Genomic DNA, 7,266 nt, shown 5'->3' on the forward strand with positions numbered 1-7,266 from the left:
GCCTACAGGAGTGAGGGTTACATGTTTTTTATGCTTGAGCTTAGAATTTCAGTTCTGAGCTAGAGATGAAGGAGATGCAGAGGGAGCACATGGAGAAAAGGGATGCTCTAATTATTTAATTGGCCACTTGTGGTCTGTCCTCTGTGGAGATGGCCTTGTAACGGCTCTGTAATGGGCTCTGTCTCACACAGGTGCTTTCCCAGTGCGACTTAAGCCACCAACACAGATGGAGGAACTTCATCATAATCTTCCTTCCACAGTCATTTGGCTTTTGTTTTTTTTATTGCTGGAATGTAGCAGTGTGGTTCCACACCATTTTGCAATTGTCTTTTTACATCTATAGCATTATTACTTCCTCTCTTTCCCATCTCTTCATTCAAATGATTTATTCCTACAGTATTAGTCACATATCTACAATTTTTCATCACACAAGAGTATATACCGCCCAATTTTTTAGGCGTTCCAGCTGCGTGTTATTGCAAATATCCAATCAGCCAGTCACATGGCAGCAATTTAATGGCACGTAGATATCAGAAAGGTGATAAAATGGACTTTCAATGTGGTTGTTGGTACCAAATGGGCTTGTCTCAGTGAACCATCTAAAAAAAAGGTATATGATATCCAGTGAGAGGCAGTTCAATGAGTAAAAATATCCAGAGATGGCAAGACTGCTCTGAGTTGATAGGAAAGCAGGGTAACTAAAATAACCACTCCTCTCAACCAAGATATGCAAAAGAGCATCGCTGAAAGCACAATATGTTGAACCGTGAAGCCAATGGGCTACAACAGTGAAAGACAGCTCAGAGCAGGAAACTGAGGCTACAATTTGCACAGGCTCACCTCGATAATAACAGTCGAAATTTGACTCGTTAATACGAACATTAGAGAAAAGCTTCAGTTTGACAGATTCTGAAATGACACAAAATGCCCACAATAGAGGAAAAACTCCCTTTCTGGCAACAGCATTTTAATAATACAATACAGTAAATGCAAATGACACATTAGTCACTGTGATCTTAAAATATCCAGAAAATGTGTTTGCTGGTACAGAAATGAACATGAAAGCCCTTTATGTGTTTGGTTCCTCACCACCTTTACCTTGTATGTTAGTTCCTTCATCTGTTGCTGAGAAAGAAATGCAGAGAAAAAACAGGGGAACACACTGTTGTTTAGAGACATTAAGTGCCTGCTTTAGTCCTACACTGTATTTACATGACATTTGTGATCAGATTTCATGTTAGCTAACTGCTTGAAAAGCAATTAATTAATTACCTGTGCATTTTTCCCAGTATTACATGTTACATATCTACTTTTATTGGTGAAGTTATCGTCAAAATCACATTCTGTAGTAGCTTTCGCATTTACGTTAACACTATTTTAGCTTTTACCTTATTTTTGGTTCAATATAGATTAGAGTTAAAATGTTGTCTACTCTTAAATTAAGTTGTCTTTACAAAAGACAAGGAAAAGGGATGCAAACTGCTGCAAGCTTCTTGGATTACTAAAGTCTGCTTACGAGGAGTCACTGAAACATTATGCAGCATCCTGGAGCCCTTTGAGCCATCAATTCCCTTTCATATTGAAGCCTTTGAGAGAGCATGATTACAAAGAGCAGAAGAGAAAAACAGAGGCAAGAAAAAAGGTGTGGGTGGAATTTATCTCCTGACCAGACAGCCAGTCTTTAACGAGGCCAGAAACGTCTTCGGGAATTTTAATGGGTAGCTCTTCCAGGTCTCAGCAGTCACCCACACTCACTCACAACAGTGCATATTGTTGGAGCCAAATGCAGGAGAAATAAAAACTAACAACAACAATGAAAAATGCCATATAATGTCATTATATCTGAGCAAGCCTTATATCAGCAACAGCAGAAAAGGTCCTTTGATAAATTAAGGGGAAACTGGAGGTCAGAGACATGGAGCAAATGAACTGGGGCAGTAAAGTGGACTGTTTTGGGAAATCTGACATGCAGCAGAAATGCAGAGCAGCTACATTATTTGTTCCACAAATACCTCCTGACTTGAACCAGTCAGAAAGATTAATGTTTGATATTATTACTATTAAAAAAACATATAAAAATATGGTTTTATACATCTTGCTGGTACCGAGCCACCCTTAATGCACCTGTGTGCTTGTTGTTGGTTTTTATTGCCTCAGATAGATTAATTTAATCTAATCAAATAATTTAACAGTTCAGTTTATAGACTGTCTTCCATGTCTGTGTTTCAGCTTTGCATGTTCAAGTTAGTGCAGCACCACACATACATGAACTGCTGTGCAAGTGCCTTCAAATAATGTTTCTCAGAGAGAAAGGAAGAGGAGGAGGAGAAGAAAGGCTGAGAATTGATTGCTTCTTTAGATCCTTAATATTGTGCATCGACTGCATTTGTAAGAAGGATAACATGCAAAATCATATGTGCTGTTTATTTCAAAGATAACGTAGTAGCAACATTTGAATCGCTGAATGTTTATTTGTGTGTCTGCTAACATCATGTTCATTTGAGTTGTTTAAATTGAGTGTCTGACTGTGTTTGGATGGCTTCCATTTGAAATTTGCTTTGCAGGAAGTTTTAGTTGAAGACACTTCAATTCCAGCAGCTCTCGGTGCTGTTGCCTGGTAACCATTCATACAGTCTGCAAGCTGCAAGCTCAAAAATATAAACCTACTCTTTTTTAAAAATACCAAGCTGGGAGTTCCTCTCTGCCAAACTGGCATTCAAATGTCCCTGAAGATGTATATGTTGTCACTCTACGTGATCCCATGGAGCTTACATGGAAACATGGAGCATGCACCATTCATATCTTATGAGTTACAATCAAACTGTAAAAAAATGGCGAACGCTAATTGGCGCATTACTCGGCAACAGTAACCCCTTTATGCTCGTTTTACACTACACTTTTTTCCTTCCTTAAATACTCATTCATGTGCTTTTGGTGCTGTTTAGCTATATTATGCATGCACATTGTGTCTCTTCTCTCTGAGACTGATTTGTTATATCACAACTGAATAACGTCATGTACTCCTGTACACAAATGTAATGTTTTCCCATTTCATGCACAATTTATGTATCAAAGCATTCATTAATTTTCCTTTTTTTGCATAAAATATCACCGTGTGTGACAGTTAGCTTTAAGCTTTCTCAACCAGAGTTCAGAAAGGATTATAATCACCTTCAGTTCCATTTAAGCAACGTGATAACACCTGCATTTGCTCAGAATGTGGCTTAAATCCTGAAGGGATTGCTTATTAATAAAATAATGCATTTTTTACATTGCAATCACTTTTAACATTTTGAGCACAGAACTCCAAAAATACTCACATGTAGACCCTGATGTAGTCACTGTCATCCAATCTCTTCCTGTTGGCATTTGTATAAAAATCTCAAGGTTTTCATACAACATAGTTTTGACTATTCATAGATGTTCAAACAATGTATTTTAGTTACTACACTACATTGTCTTCAAGTAATGCTTTCTCCATTATCAGTGTGTTTGGTTTTTGTTGTCCTCATACACACAAGACATTTATATTGTCGGTAGGGGCACTGAAAGGCAAGGTTTATGAAAAATAAAATCTGAGTCTTTATTTATTCAAAGTGCTTCATGATACTGCCTCAACATGACAAGACTCTGTGAAACATTTAAAGAAGGAGCCAGGCAAAGTTAAAGCTCTCTTTCATTTGTATGTGTCTGTGTGCATGTGAGATATGAACTAGGCTCCTATTTATTAATGCCATCTACCACTCACAAGTTAATCCTACCATGTATGAAAGCAGTATGATGCCTTTTCAACCAAGCTCCCTCAGACAGCTTTTCCCTCTCATTTATGTGCTGCATAGGCTAACTGTTCTTTTAGGGGTCGTCTCCCTTGTGTACTAGCCAGGATGCTTATTACCATAGCAACGCAATCCCCAACCAAGCTGGAGTGGTGCTTTGAACAGACTAGGAGGTTGTTTTGCCATTCGTTTGCAGATATGCCTGATCAATGACAAAAGAAAAGTCCCTTTATTGATCATAAATGCACTTAAGCAAGGCACAGTGCTATATGATATTTACACCAGAGCGTAATGTCTCTGGGGTTGTACTGAGTGTGTGGAGTGCTCATTTTCTATGAAAATTACAGGTGTGAGATTCTTCCTTTGAAAGTGAATTGGTGAGTTCAAGTGTGATGGTGGGTTATACAAAGCAAAAAATAGGAATATAAATAAATAAATAGAAAAAGAAAAAAGAAAACTAAATGTTTTTTTTATATGTTTGTGGACAGATTTTGTCATAGTGTTGTATACATGCAAGACACAAAACCTCAGAAGTGTGTAGATGAGCAAATGTGTTTCTGGAAGATGTTTTTGCTCGACAGCTACCTTGTCAAGTTATTGCATTTGGACAACAGGAACAAGCTCCTATCGGAATAGACAGACAGCAGAACATAAAAATCAGTCAAATGAGCTAAAAACAATCTGAAAGTGTTGCTGAATTTAAGTCTTATTAGTATTCTTTTTTCCCATAGGTTTGTCATAACCGGAGCGACCGTGGCTCAGCGGGTTGGGAAGCGTATCTGTAACCGGAAAGTCACCGGTTCGATCCCCGGGCTCTCTGTCCTGGTTGTTGTGTCCTTGGGCAAGACACTTTACCTACCGCCTACTGGTGTTGGCCAGAGGGGCCGATGGCGCGATATGGCAGCCTCGCCTCTGTCAGTCTGCCCCAGGGCAGCTGTGGCTACAACTGTAGCTGCCTCCACCAGTGTGTGAATGAATAGTGGCATAGTAAAGCGCTTTGGGTGCCTTGAAAAGCGCTATATAAATCCAATCCATTATAATTATTATAAGGGATTAATTACCCAAATTCAGACTATTGAGAATTAGTTAATAAGTTAATAAACAAATAATGAACCATTATTTCAGTAAGCAAAAATTAGCAGACAATAAATAAAAAAAGGGAACTAAAAAGTCCACAACTCAAAAACACTAGGTCAAGTAATCCAGGACCATGACAGAGATACAGGTATTTGTGGTATAATCCAGACAAGGGTGCCTCCAGATTATTTTCAATAGGGTGGCCATTATAAATATTGGGGTGGCACACCAAAAACTTTCCATTTTTATTATGCTGCTGTTAAATATGGGTTACTTGAAAAATTTTGTGGTGGGCCCAAATGCTTATAAAATCACTTTGCTAAACATTTAATACAAAATTAGTAGATTTAGTAGCTTCAAATGCTCTGAACTTCAAATGTCTTATATCAGTGGAACAAGATCTGGCTCCAATGTTCCCCTGCCGGCCCCACTGTTAACTGGCTCTTTGTGTGATAGTCTTTGGTGATAATGAATTCTCCCACAGATTCATGTTCAGTCCTCTCTTTGAGTACATTGTCTCTTTCATAGTCTCACTTTTAATAAAATGAAAGTTACATTTCATAGATCTGCTCTGATCAATGAGTAATGAGTAAAGAATGTTGAAATTAGGGGGCCCAAGTGCCCTTCTACCACCCTACATCCTCAGTCCACATTCTTCCCACGTTCTGTAATGTATTGGTAGTTAGCCAAATAAGCTATCACCATCTGGTGAATAAACACAAAATAGGTTGGGTCCTAGAACGCATTGTTGGAGTGGTGTAATCTTGCTACAAAATGGTCTCAAATTAAGTTTTCCTTTTCCTTCAGCATAGAATGAAATGTGCCCCAAAGATGAGACCATTACAGATGTTTTGTATATAGCTTTAGCGTTTTTCAAGTCTGTTTCACATTTTGTCACATACCCTCATAGTATAGATCATCCCTAAACTTTGTGGAAAAACTCACTTGATCATGAGAATCAAGTGTTTTTAAAGTTCAATGGAAGAAATGGCTTTTCTCATCATGCCATTTCAGTAAATATACAATAAACTACATTTCAAATTTGAATTAAATCAACAACAAACAAACAAACGAACTACAGAGTACTGTATTAATTTTCTAACGATTAACAAGACCTTTCTTGGTCATTTTCCTTTCATACCAGCACAGATGTAGACATGGAGTGGTCAGCGCTCCAGTGGTCAGGGGTGTGGTCAACAGCATGGAGGAGTTTGTTTTAGTAAGCCCTCTCTGAAAACCCTCACGGGAAATATCATGGATTCTGCTGCAGATGTTTCTCTCTGTTTGCATGCTTGGAAATGGGGTTGGGCCCTTTGATCTAAATGAAAACTCACCACAGAGGTTTGCAGCACGGGCGAGTCAGAGCTCTACTCAGAGAGCAAATCAGAACCTTTTCCCACCTCCAGATTTTCCCAGGTTTTCCCGTAGAGTCTACCTTCTGTGATCAGAGACATGGGAATACCACGGCTCGGCCCGTCGCCTTGATCCATCTCTCTCTTGGCACAACCTGGAGCCATTTGGCATCTCCAGCGGAAACACTCACAGTTGGTGCCAGCAGTGGCAGACCACCAATGCATGCGTGCTTCCTCCCACAGAGTTCATTTTTATATCAACTCTCCTCTATCATCAATCTTTCTTTTCACCACATACGGGATTCTCTTTTGAAATGTTTAAGTAATAAACCAAACAACCCAGCAGTAGATATATTTAGGGGAAACTGCAGCATCTCTTTGATCCTATAGCTGATAATCAAAGCGACTTTCACCTTAGACTCATACAGTAAGCAAGGCTTGTAATCATTTCACAGTCACATTTGTGGAGAAATCTGGGAGTTGCTCCAACTGGTAACCACAAATAAAGTAAATATTTATATTTAAGTGTATGATACTTAGCTCCACATAGATCTCCCTGGTGCACTTTTGACCCAAGTAACACTCAGTCACCTGGCAATTAACTGTGGCCTGTCTGGCATTGCCCTCTGCTGATGTTCCTATATGCAGTTTGACTGTCTCTCCACTAGATTGAACAGACACTTTTTAAAATAGATTTATTTGTTTTCGTGGGGAAATCATTACCAGAAACACTCTTCTTCCGACAGAGGACACACAATGACCCTACTGCATATTTTTGGACACCCTTAAAAATTAATTTTGCTTCAAAAAAAAACCCTGAAACATTATTTGGGTGTATAGTTTAACAAATGTTTTCTTGGGAATGTTTAAGTAGGCAGGTTGGTGGTGATGTAAATCAGAAAACTGAACCTGGAGACTGCGGTTTGTGTCCTGCTTCACTCACTGCTCAGCTTTATTTTCATGAACTGTTGCTGTTTTGTAAGGTTAAGGCTCCTTACATTTTTAGTAAGTTTGATTTAAAATATGAAAGGAATAAGACCTAGCTGACCTTTTAACATATT

Source organism: Neolamprologus brichardi, chromosome 2 (assembly GCF_056152115.1).
Source record: "Neolamprologus brichardi isolate AB-2024 chromosome 2, ASM5615211v1, whole genome shotgun sequence".
NCBI lineage: Eukaryota > Metazoa > Chordata > Actinopteri > Cichliformes > Cichlidae > Neolamprologus > Neolamprologus brichardi.